Source organism: Lemur catta, chromosome 4 (assembly GCF_020740605.2).
Source record: "Lemur catta isolate mLemCat1 chromosome 4, mLemCat1.pri, whole genome shotgun sequence".
Classification (NCBI taxonomy): Eukaryota; Metazoa; Chordata; class Mammalia; order Primates; family Lemuridae; genus Lemur; species Lemur catta.
The window spans coordinates 33176693-33189679 of record NC_059131.1 but is presented as its reverse complement, the minus strand read 5'-3'; the positions used below and the strand labels follow the sequence as shown (position 1 = coordinate 33189679).

The 12987-nt window shown below is 47.1% G+C and overlaps 1 long non-coding RNA gene across 1 annotated transcript in view; it reads right to left on the bottom strand.

The window, feature by feature from the left end:
• The window catches only part of LOC123636870, a 41481-nt gene extending 31282 nt beyond the window's left edge, over positions 1–10199 (bottom strand). The window contains exon 1 of the long non-coding RNA XR_006734692.1: positions 10160–10199. This is a non-coding gene — a long non-coding RNA (uncharacterized LOC123636870). The remainder of the gene's footprint in view (positions 1–10159) is intronic.
• Positions 10200–12987: the final 2788 nt, after the last annotated feature.

Here is a 12987-nt window from a genome sequence, read left to right as displayed (position 1 = left end):
GAACAATAGAGCCCCACACCTCAGCTACCTTTTGGGCTCTGGCTTCCCAGTGGTGAGGCCCTTATTAAATTTGGGATTACCATGTGTAAAGCACAGTCTGAATTTTGTTTGCTCTGCCATGTAACTTGCCTTTCTAAACACTCAGTCAGAGCTGCAGTTAATCTACTGACCATGGGCTTAACCGGCAGGTGGCCAGGAGGCCCCCACCAAATTCCTCCTGACCCTTTGTTACCTGGCCTGGAAGGGAGAGACTCCTTGTTTGGGAAGTGTTTCTCCTCCCCCCGAACATTTTCAGTATTAAGAGTCTTTTGTCACCATAAATCTGAAGCAGGGGATTATGACGGGCAGGCCGTCTCCCAGATTGTTCCTCCAGAGGATAATGGGAAAAGTTTTCGGGCTGGCCTAATGAAACCTTTATTTGGGGGACAATGCCATTTCCATTAAATTAAAGCTCAAGCCTTAACAATGCCCCAGAACAAACCCAATTTGCATATTTAATTTGGGATGGAAGGAGCTGAGTAAACACCTCTCTCCCCTCGGCCCCTTTCTGGAGACCTCTTGCAGCAAACCGAGGAAGAGCCCTGGGTTGTTGATGCTGGGTTAGCACCTGTTGCTGCCAGCGTCAAAGGTGGAAAAATCCAATTCTTTAATATTCAATTGACACTAAAGAATGTTTAGTCCTAACTCCAAAAAAAATCTAGGCAGTGAATTCTGATCAGAGAAGCGACCGACTACAATCTGTTTGTGCTGAGCCTCGTAAGCCACGCAATCTCTAGGCTGAGAGCTCTCCCCGCCACCCCCTGCTCGTGACCCACGGTTGAGCCAAGGGCCTCTGAGAACTCTGTGCTGCCTCAAACTGCGCCCAACTTCCTCCTTCTTCGCTTTTCAAAGAGAATCTCTAAGAGAAAGAAATGTCTAAATATGCTTGATTAAAAAAAAAAAATGCTGTAGTGACGTCAAATGCACTGTGAGGGAACAGAATTTTCTGCGTCTTCCTCCTCTACTTGGCAACCAGGCAGCCAGGCAACAGGCACGGGGAGATGGAGTTCTGTGTGGGCTCCTCTGCTCCGAGAGGCAGAATTACCCAGGAATAATTTCTCTGCGGATCATGTGCACAGTTCTCTTGTCCCTATCACAGCACATCGGCTAATTCTTGGTCTCCTTTCATCCCTTGCGTCCCGGTGAAGACTCATCTTTTGTTCTGTCCTCCCAAAGACGGTCATCAATCCTAACGTGGTTGTGTGCTGGCTCTATTTCCTCAGCTCTTCTGTTCGCCTTAATTTTTGTCGTCTTTGCAGACGGTAGAGATGATCAGAAGCTGCTTAATCACACCATACAGGGGTGAATCACACCGACACACCTAATTTCTCTGTCAAAAACGTGGTTTCTACCTTGTCGATGAAGAACAGAAGGGACCGTGGAAAAGGAGTATCTTTTGGCATTGCTGTCCCGGTGATCCTTGGGCCTGATGTCGGCCCTACTGAGCAGGCAGCGGTGACCCCACGTGGGAACGGCTGCTGGGGCCACAGTGCTAGACACCACTGGGCAAATTCCAACCGAGGTCCCAACACCCATTCCAGGGGTTGGCAATTAAGTCTCAAGGCAAAGGTAGCATTTAAGGTGATTTCAGAGACTGGCCACCAGGACCACCCAACTATTGGCTACCACTTGGGGTCCTGGGAAGCAGAAGCCTAAAGTCTAGGGAAAGCTCCTTCTTGGGCAGGCTGCGTGTATGCGTGTGTGTGTGCACACGTGTGTGCTCAAGGCACCATGTGTGAAGCAGGAAATGAAGGCTTGGCACGCCACTTTGGATGGTGGCTGACCCCCAGTCTCTCTGTGGTTGGGACCCAGATGTGCCTGCATCTGGGGAGCAGCATCTGGCCAACCCACGCCATCACAGCCACAGGTCTAAAGGCCCTTTGCTCAGACACACTTGTCAACTGTTCATTTGCTTCGGCAACGCCACGAGTCTAACAACCAAGCCCAGGCAATGCCATCCTTCTTTTCTCTGCATACAGACTCACCTAGAAGTCATCTTTCTAGCTAGCCTTTCCTCTGGGCAAGGGTGCCACAGGCAGAGTGGCCAGGGTTCATCTGGGCACCTCGTTTCCTCAGCAGAAATGGTGCAAGGCCAGGCATGGTCAGGCAGCCAGCTGGCCTCTCCTTGGGGAGGTCACTTCTCCTCTCTGAGCCTCGTTTTCCTCATCTGTGACCAGGGCAATAACAACATCATCATCACAGGGCAGTTGCGAAGATAAAATGAGGCAATTTGCAATCGCACAGCACAGTGCGGGCACACAGGAAGCACTGCCGAGTGTGAGCTTCTGCTACTGCTTCCCTTGGGTCCTTCCAATCCTCAGGCAGGGTTTTCTGTCCTCTAAATAATCCCATGATTGCAGGAAATGTGATCTCTGAAGACAACTTTTAGAGTTGCTGTTGGGAGGCTTGTGACATTTCTGCCAATTCCTGAATGCAGCTCAGAAGAGGACAGAGATGGAGCTAAAGAGATGCCCTGAGTGGCACTTGTCCGGCCTCCTGCCTCCTGCCTTTCCGTCCATCAGCCCCAACGTACCCAGCGCTCACCATGTGCTGGGTGCTGGGATGCCTCAGTGTGCAAGGCATTGCCCCTGCCCCTAGGGGGCAGCACATTCACTCTCGGGCTCTCCAGGCCCATCAGCGAGCCCTAGGGAAGATCCTGCACTTGGCACTCACACCAAAGACAGACCCAACGCTCCTTCCATGTCCGCATCCGCTAGTGCGGGAGCATGGGCCCTCCAGGCCCTTGGAAGAGTTGCGGGGACCCCTGAGGGCCCCCACTGCCACAGTTGAAGTCCAGCCCTCTCTTCTTTCTCACTCTCCAGCCTTCAGCTGTGTCCTCTCGTCACTTGTGTCCTCTTGTCACCTGCTACCTCCTGCTAGAATTACAACAGCCTCTCACTGGGCTTCCTCCTTCCTCTCAGGCTCCCCCATTCTCCCCACAGCAGCCAGAGTGAGATTTCAAACATAAAGGTCAGACCATGCCCCTCCTCCTCTTAAGCTCCTCCAGTGCGTTCCCACTGAAGTAAACCCAGCTTCCCCTTCCCGGCCTGCAAGGTCCTGCTGCCTGGGCCTGCACGCTCCATGGTTCATACCACACTCTGCTCACTCACTGTGCTCCACCTGCTGGGCTCTGCAGCTTTGCTCCTGCCTCAGGGCCTTTGCACTTGCTGTTGCCTCTGCCTAGAATGCCCTTCCTTTCAATCTTGAAAGATCAGCTCTTTATTGTCATTTAAAGCTTAAAGCTTCTTTGACCTTGGATCTTAAAGAGGCCCAGCCACTTTGTAAAATATCAACATGCCTTAATGCCTTCACTGCACTCCTCCCAGTGTGAACCAGTCTCACTTGTTTACAGGTCGATTGCCTTTCTCCCCTTACTAGAATGTTGGCTCCTTGAGATCAGGGACTTTGTCGGTCTGAGTGTCTGGCACCTGTTAGGCATTCAGCAAACATCTCTGGGATAAGTGAATGGATTAATCTTTACCTCATTTGACCCCACCTTCCTGCCAAGTCGAATGTTTCCTGCAATCCTCCTCTGTGCCTTAGCTCAAGAGCTTCCTGCCCCTGGTAGGCCCTCTTTCCACTGCTACAACTTCCAAAGCCTTATACAAAACTCTGCCTCCTCCCCCACAATGTAATTGTTCCTTCTTCTGATCTCTAACAACCCTTTGCCAGTGCTTTTCCATGGATCTATCTTATTTGAGGACATGCTCTGTCTCCCCTACTAGATTATGAGCACTGTGTGGGCAGGGACCCCGCCCGCCTCATGCTCATATTCCTGTGTACCGGGAGGAAGTGCAGTCAGCTGTCACCGTGTTGAATGAGGACAGCCCTCTTGACCCCAGGTAAAACTGTGAAGCTGATGAGTGGCTTTTTGACACTTGAGCTCTCCCCGTGCTGCCCCTTTCTCTAGTTCTTTGGGCCCCTTTACTTTGTCTAGGTGCCCAGTGTCCTCTGTTCCCCCCCGCCCATGAAGGCCTATTCCCAGATCTTTCTCACCAAGGACCATGAGAGCATCACCTCTCCAAGGGGAGCCTCATTTAACAGCAACCCCTGCCTTGAGCTAAGGTGAAGATGTTCTCTTGGTGGAATTTTAGTATCAATGACATATTTTTTCCCACTCAAGAGTTTCCTGTGCTCCTGAATCTTACCACATAGGTGACTACGGTTTGTTTCGCCACACAAAGTTTTGTGTTGAAATTTGAACCCCAAAGTTGGAGGTGGAGCCTAGTGGGAGGTGTTTGGATCTTGGGAGCGGATCCCTTATGAATGGCTTGGTACCATTCTCCTGGGAGTGAGCTAGTTCCCTTGAGAAATGATTGTCGAAAAGATTCCAGCACATTCCTTTCTCTCTCTCTCTCAGTTCCTCTCTCACCAAGTGATCTCTGCACGTGCCAGCTGCCCTTCCACCAGTGGACACAGCCTGCTTCTTGTACAGCCTGCAGAACTGCAAGCCAAATGAACCTCTTTTCTTTATAAATTTCCCAGCCTCAGGTATTCCTTGATAGCAACATAAACACTAAGACAGACCTTATCTATTTTTCATATTTATTACAATTTATAATTATTTTGTAAATGCACTAGCATATTTGTTTGCTATGTCAAATGCAAGCTATATGTGGGAGCCATTTTGTCTTTCTCACTTGGCCCCAACATGTAACAAGGTCTGTTGTGTTCCCCTATTAGATCCCCCAAGTGCCCCACAGATACAGGCATACCTCAAGAGATATTGTGGGTTCAGTTCTAGACCACCCCAGTAAAGCTAATATTGCAATAAAGCAAGTCACATGGATTTTTGGGTTTCCCAGTGCATATAAAAGTTATGTTTATACTATACTGTAGTCTATTAAGTGTGCAATAGCATTATGTCTTAAAATGTACATAAAATAATTTAAAAATACTCTATTGCTAAAAAATGCTAACAATCATCTGTGTCTTCAGGGAGTCAATCTTTTTGCTGGTGGAGGGTCTTGCCTCGATGTTGATGGCTGCTGACCGATCAGGGAGGTGGTTGCTAAAGGCTGGGGTGGCTGTGCAATTCCTTAAAATAAGACAACAATGGTGTTTGCCATGTTGATGGACTCTTCCTTTCACAAAAGATTTCTCTGTAGCATGTGATGTTGTTTGACAGCATTTTATCCATAGAACTTCTTTCAAAATTGGAGTCAATTGTCTCAAACCCTGCTCTGCTGCTTTTTTTTTTTTTTTTAGACAAGAGTCTTGCTCTGTTGCCCAGGCTCGAGTGCCATGGCATCAGCCTAGCTCACAGCAACCTCAAAGCCCTGGGCTCAAGCAATCCTCCTGTCTCAGCCTCCCAAGTAGCTGGGACTACAGGTGTGCGCCACCACACCCGGCTAATTTTTTCTACTTTTAGTAGAAATTGGGTCTTGCTTTTGCTCAGGCTGGTCTTGAACTCCTGACCTCACATGATCCTTGCACCTCAGCCTCCCAGAGTGCTAGGATTATAGGTGTGAGCCGCCATACCCAGCCCCTGCTGTTGCTTTGTCAACTAAGTTTATGTCATATTCTAAATCTTCTGTTGTCACTTCCACAGTGTTCACAGCATCTTCACCAGGCATAGATTCCATCTCAAGAAATCACTTCCTTTGCTCATCCATAAGCAGCAACTCATCGATTCAAATTTTATTATGAGATTACAGCAATTCAGTCACATCTTCAGTCTCTACTTATAACACTAGTTCTCTTGTTATTTCTACCACATCTGTAGTTACTTCCTCCACTGAAGTTTTGTACCCCTCAAAGTCATTCGTGAGGGTTGGAATCAATTTCATCCAAGTTCCTATTAATACTGATATTTTGACCCCCCCTCCTTCCATGAATCACAAATGGTCTTAATGGCATCTAGAATGGTGAATCTCTTCCAGAAGGTTTTTAATTGACTTTGCCCAGATCTATCAGAAGAATCACTATCTATAGCAGCTATAACCTTACAAAATGTATTTCTTTTTTTTTTTTTTTTTTTTTTGAGACAGAGTCTCACCTTGTTGCCCGGGCTAGAGTGAGTGCCGTGGCGTCCGCCTAGCTCACAGCAACCTCAAACTCCTGGGCTTAAGCGAGCCTACTGCCTCAGCCTCCCAAGTAGCTGGGACTACAGGCATGTGCCACCATGCCCAGCTATTTTTTTCTATATATATTTTTAGTTGTCCAGATAATTTTTATTTCTATTTTTAGTAGAGACGGGGTCTCACTCAGGCTGGTCTCGAACTCCTGACCTCGAGCAATCCACCCGCTTCGGCCTCCCAGAGGGCTAGGATTACAGGTGTGAGCCACCTCGCCCGGCCTGTATTTCTTAATAATAAGACTTTAAGGCCAGGTGGGGTGGCTCATGCCTGTCATCCTAGCACTTTGGAAGGCTGAGGCAGGAGGATCACTTGAGGCCAGGAGTTCAAGATTAGCCTGAGCAACATAGTGAGACCCCATCTCTACAAAAAATAGAAAAATTAGCCGGGCATGGTGGTGCCTGCCTGTAGTCCCAGCTACTTAGGAGGCTGAGGCAGGAGGATTGCTTGAGCCCAGGAGTTCGAAGTTGCAGTGAGCTATGATTGTGCCACTGCACTCTAGTCTGGGCAATAAAGCAAGAACCTATCTCAAGATAATAATAATAACAATAATAATAAGACTTCAAAGTCAAAATTACTCCTTGATCCACAGGCTACAGAATGGATGTTGTGTTAGCAGGCATGAAAACAACATTAATCTCCTTGTACACCTCCATCAGAGCTCTTGGGTGCCCAAGTACACTGTCAATGAGCAAAAATATTTCAAAAGGAACTTTTTTCCTGAGCAGTAGGTCTCAAAAGTGGGCATAAAATACTCGGTAAACCACGCTGTAAACAGATGTGTTGTCATCTAGGGTCTGTTGTTTCATTGATAGAGCACAGGTAGAGGAGATTTAGCATCATTCTTAAGGGCCCTAGGATTTTCAGAAAGATAAATGAGCACTGGCTTCAACTTCAAGTCACCAGCTGCATTAACCCCTAAAAAGAGAGTCAGCCTTGTCCTTTGAAACTTTAAAGCCAGGCATTGCTTCTCTCTAGCTATGAGAGTCCTAGGTGCATCTTCCCTCAATAGAAGGCCATTTCATAGACGGAAATCTGTCATTTTGTGTAACCACCTTCATCAATGATCTTAGCTACATCTTCTGGATACCCTGATGCAGCTTCTCCATCAGCACTTGCTGCTTCACCTTGCACTTTTATGTTGTAAAGTTGGCTTCCTTCCTTAAACCTCACAAAGCAACTTCTGCTACCTTCAGACTTTCCTTCTGCAGCTTCCTCACCTCTCTCAGCTTCATAGAATTGAGGAGAGGTAGGGCCTTGCTCTGGATTAGGCTTTGGCTTAAGGAATGTTGTGGCTGCTTTGCTCTTCTCTCCTGATCGTTAACACTTTCTTCATATCAGCAATAAAGTTGTTTCACTTTCTTATCATTTGTGTGCTCACTGGAGTAGCACTTTTAATTTCCTTCAATAACTTTTCCCTTGCACTCACAACTTGGCTAACTGGTGCAGAAGGCCTAGCTCGCAGCCTATATTGGCTTTCCACAGGCCTTCCTCACTAAGTTTCACCATTTCTTGCTTTTGATTTCAAATGAGAAACGTGACACTCTTTCTTTCACTTAAACACTTAAGGGGCATTGTAAGGTTATTAATTGGCCTAATTTCAATATTGGTGTGTCTCAGGGAATAAGGAGACCTGAGGAGAGGGAGAGAGATGAGGGACCAGCTGGTTGGTGGAGCAGCAAGAACACGTCCATGTCCAGCATCTTATACGGGCATGGTCGTGGTGCCCCGGAACAATTGCAATAGTAACACCAAAGATCCCTGATCATGATCACCATAACAGATATAATAGAAAAGTGTGAAATATTGAAAAAATTCCCAAAATGTGACACAAAGACATGAAGTGAGCACATGCCACTAGAAAAAGGACGCCAATAGACTTGGTGGACACAGGGTTACCACCAACCTTCAGCATGTAAAAAAACCACAATATCTGCAAAGGTGCAGTAAAGAAAAGGGCAATGCAACAAGGTGTGCCTGTATGTATCAGATAAATGAATTGAAACGGAGGCACGCGGGCCACTGCTCATCTTCCCCGACAGTCGCACCTGTGGCAGCTCCCAGCGTGCAGCTTGGGACGGAGCAACATGAAACACTGGCGCCCACCCCAAAAACCCCTGGAACAAAGTCCCCTGAGAAGTATTAAGTGTTCTCCAGGGCCAAGCTAATGTCTGCCAACACTTTCTTGACAGCACCAGAGAATTCTAATTCCCTCTAGCCCTAATGATGGAATGTTTTTGTCTTGAATGCTTCAGAAGTTAGCATGAATTGAGCAATCAAATGATCTACTCCAGCTCTATTACGTTATAGGGGAGGAAACTGATGCCCAGAGAGGTTAGGTAGCTGGCCAGTAGCTTGCCTAGAGTCCCCAGTTTGTTACTGGTAGAGTCCAGGCTACAGTCTAAGTATTTGGATTCTGAGTCCATTATTCTTTCTCCTGAAGCCCATTTTCTCTGGTGTCTTCTCCCACAGGCCTGAGAGTGACTTGCCTCTGTAATAGATTGGCTTTCTGAAGGGTGAGTGAGGACCGTGGGACGTGCATACTACTTTTGTGTTTTTGCAATGTTAGTTGCTATGGAACACAACACATTTTAGGCAAAAAATTGTATCAAAAGATTTGGTACACTGAGTGATGCAGAAAAGTACCCCCAGAGAATAGATCACGGACTGTATTGGTTATATATTGCCATGTAACAAACTTTCCCCAAACTTAGTTGCTTAAAACAACCACCGTTTTTTGGCTCATGAGTCTGTGAGTAGGGAGTTTGGGCCTCGTTGCTGCTGGCTCACCCAGCTTACTCGGGCAGCCACAGTCAGCGGCTAGGTCTCCCAGGGGGTGCTTGGTCTTGCATGCCATCACTCATGGATGGATAATGGGGTGACCAGGGCACATGTCTCCAGTGTCTAGCAAGATAGTCTGGGCTTTTGCACATGATAGCCACGTTCCACAAGCATCGAGAGGGCAAACCCCAATGTGCAAGTGATTTTCCCACCTCTGCTTATACTCTTATTTACTAATGTCTCATTGGCCAAAGCAAGCCAAGCCAAATTCAGAATCAAGGAGTAAAGAGAGAGACTCTATTTCTTGATGGGAAGAGCTGGAACATAACTGTTGTCATTTTCCCCCCAATCTACCATAAAGGTCGAGCCAGAAAAATCCCTTCAGTATCATATTTACATTGAGAACATGGTAACCATCCTATGGTATGTCTAGTCTCTTGGGGGTGGGGGTGTGTGTGAGGGTCTAGCAGCACACCTGGCAGTGAGGTGAGGGAGAAACACTAGCAGCTAGGGGAAATGCAAGCTGGAGACCCTGAGACCTCTGACCCCCATGCCTGGGGCCTGAGGTGGGCTGACCAGTACTCATGAAGAGAGGAAAGACCTCCAAAAGCTCAGGAGCTGTAGGCTGCTTCATTCTCCTTCTAGTTTGCTTCTTACTTGCTCTCCCTTGACATCATGAGATGCAGTTAGCGAAAGATACAAAGAGAGAGAGAGAGATCCACTCTAAACATAGGCTGGGTCAGGGCTGTGGCCTCTGTCCTAAAAATAAAGGCTATGAAAGAAAATGAAGGCTAATGCACCTGGAGGTGGAACCATAGGTCAGGTGAGCAAAGCTTTTAAATGCATGGTCTCCTGTGTTGGGAACAGCGTGGTGACATTTCCCCAAGCTCAAGGAGAGCTAGGCCAACAGAAGGCAGATTGCAAATCAAGCCAATGATGGCCTGAGGTCACTTACTGTCCGACAGAAACATCACGTTATACTTCCAAATTTCTCACCTTGGGAGGTTGCCAACTATCAAAAATTAGATTTTAATTTACAGAGTCCTTGTTCTAGATTGCATAGGCGACTTTCACACAACAAGCCAACATTTTCAGACCCCTCCGCCCCATTTCCACGGCGGACCTGGCCCAGGATGGTGAGGTGTCAGCGCCCACCAGGAAGGTGGAATGGCGCTGGCCGCCCACGGCAGAGGTGAGGGAGGGACAGACGCTGCTCTGAGGCCTTTTTCTTGTAGCTCCAGACAAATTAAAAACCTCCTTACCAGCCATTCATTCTGAGGAGGCCTCTTCCTTCCTCCGCAGGGGGGCTGCTGTGTTGGAAGGAGATCGGATTCTAGGAGGCTGGGCCTCCCGGAGCTCTCAAGGAGGGGGAGCTGCAAGAATGGAAAGAGAGAGGCCCTAACCCCAAAGAGATTGGCAGGCAGGGAGTGGGGGCAAAGTGCAGCCCAGGTCACTGGGAAAAAAGAAATCTCAAAGTAAGGGAGTGGGGGAAAGTTCCACTTTCAGCCTAATTATGAAAGAAGCCTGGGTAGAGGCGGGCGGGAGAGCCCGGAGAGGAGAGAAAAGGGAAGTGTGCGGCTGCAGAGAGCAGAAAGATTCTCAGGGGGCACGGGCTATTGAAGGAGCACAGGCAGGGAAAGGTGCCGCCTCTTCAAACAGGGGTCTGTTAATAACTGATTTTGAGAGACCTGGAAGCACATTTGCCTGGGACTCCCAAAGAGGGAGGGCAAAATGCTCTATTAAGGGTGGGACGAATTGATTTCCCAGAGAAGCACAGCACCATTTCCTCCAAATGCCCTCTCCAGTCCTCCTTAATCTGCCCTGGAGGCAGCAGGTGACCTCTGCACAGGCCCCTGGAGGCGCCTTTGTTCGGGGGCATTCTGCAGCCCGCCCCGCCCCTCCCCTTGCACCTGGACAGCGGCCTCAAAATGCACTTGTGCACCCTTGGCTGGCGCCCGTGCTGGGACGGGCGGATGCCTTTGTATGTGAAATGCCACGAGTCCTCCAACTCCTGTTTTCCCTTTGGCTTGACACATTCGCTAATGGTTTTCCTGTTTCCTCCCAAAGAAAAAAAAAAAAAAAGGGTTTAGCCCGCAATACTTTATCTGGTAAGACAAGTTTGTGGCTGAGACTACCAAGCGAGCAGACCCTCACTGTTCACGGCGAGAGCCTCTGCCATTCAGAAATCTCGGCTCTGCCCTGGACGCCCCAGGTGTTCCCCGCCGAGTTCTAATCCAATCCCTCCGAGGTTTGCTAATTTAATTGTGTAATGGTCCACACCTGAGACATTCCCGTAACTATTTTTAGGATATTACTCGGCTTAAAAGAAAGACAAATAAGAGTATTAAGACAGGGACTTAGACTTTGAAAGCTTTTACCATCTCCAAAACATCTGAGTCAAGCAACAGAAAAGGGGGTGGAGGAGGGCGGCCTCCAAGTCAGAAAAAGCAACAAGAAGTAATTAAAGTTCTTGCTAAGTGAGTCTGAAATATGTATTTAGCCCTTGTAAATTAAATACCCTGGGTTTTTAAAGAGTGATTCCCCAAACATCTATTATTCACATCAGTAGGACAGACGGTAAGCCACTGTAAGATTTATAGAAACTAAAAGACTTCCCATGCTAAAGGTTAATGAAAGTGTAATTTGAATCATGAAATCTTTATGTGTCTGCTCAATTTACACCGAGGGCTCATTAAGGATGCTTTGGTGCTGCGGGCGGGGGTGACGTCACAGTGAGCATTTTTAAATGGGCGGGGCCAGGCTGCTCTGCATGTAACCCTTTAAAAATATAAAAGCCTCCTTCTTCCCTTCTCTGTCTCTCCAGCTGTAACAACTTCACCAACTGTCTTGGTTCCACCCCGAGGATTTCACTAAGCGAACACGTTAGAGGGAATCAGGAAGCAGAAAAAAGGTCACAAATAAGCACCTCAGGAACAATGAAAGCTTTTCTCTATGCAGCAGTGGGAGAGTTGCTAGAAAAACTGGAAAGGTATTAATCAGAAGTGGCTATAAATCCTCTGGAGTTTTGCTCTTATAAAACTCCTCAGAGAAAGTCTTGAAGGAAATGCAGGTCAAAGCCCAAAAAAGCTCTTGATCAGAGATTGCTGGAGGAAAATCTTCCCAGACGCCGTTTAATAGGCAGCAATCACCCCAGGAGTGGGGAAGCCAAGTACGCTTGAAACATGGTTGCAATTCCTAATAGGTCTTGTCACACTTAAGGCACTGCAAGCTCCATCCAACGAACAGCTGAAGCTAGCTGGCGATTCATAAAGCCAACAGTTTAAAGTTTATTATGATGAAAGCACTTAATGACAGCCATCGCTAGGGGCCCATCATTTATAAAGCTGTGCTGAGTATTAGACATGTAGCATGACCACCAATTTTATGTCACAATTGCTACCATAAAATGACCTTTGGTGATTTTTGCTGCATGTGGTGGACAGCTCTTCCTTCACATTAGTGCTCTGTGGCTTTCTTTGCAGACTATTATGCTGTCTAAAGCTTATTTGGCACTGTCGTGAGCCTCAACCCTTGTTATTACCCCGAAGGCCTGTCTGGAAAAAAAAAAATCTCATGCTCTATTACGCCACTCCAATAATTTACAGTTCTTACCAGCCTTGGGTTAGTGTAATATTTTAATGCAAATATGCTTTACTATTGCATTTTATTTTTTTAAAAAAAGTTCCCATGCTTCTGGCTAGTAAAATATCTGTTTTATGGGCATTCACTGAAACTGGCCTCTTATTCCCTGGTCAAGTCTTACTCAGTGAGCACTGTTTCCTCTGGGTTGGTTAAAACATAGCCAGGGAAAAAAAAAGGTTAATTAAACTTCCGTTGAGAGAGATTTTTTTTTAAGATCCTATGTGTGATAAACCCACCTAAGGCAGAAACACCAATTCTTATTTCCCTACATCCAGTCCCAATGCAAATTTACATCTGAGTAACATTATTTAATTAGGCTTCCATTTTTCCACCTTCTTTGTGTAGTTAGAAAGTGTTTGAATACCCAGCCACTTTACTGCTCCAATGTAAACCGCTGCTAAGAAAGTGGTCTGTCCATGCTACACCACCTTTAAATTGTGTGTATAAT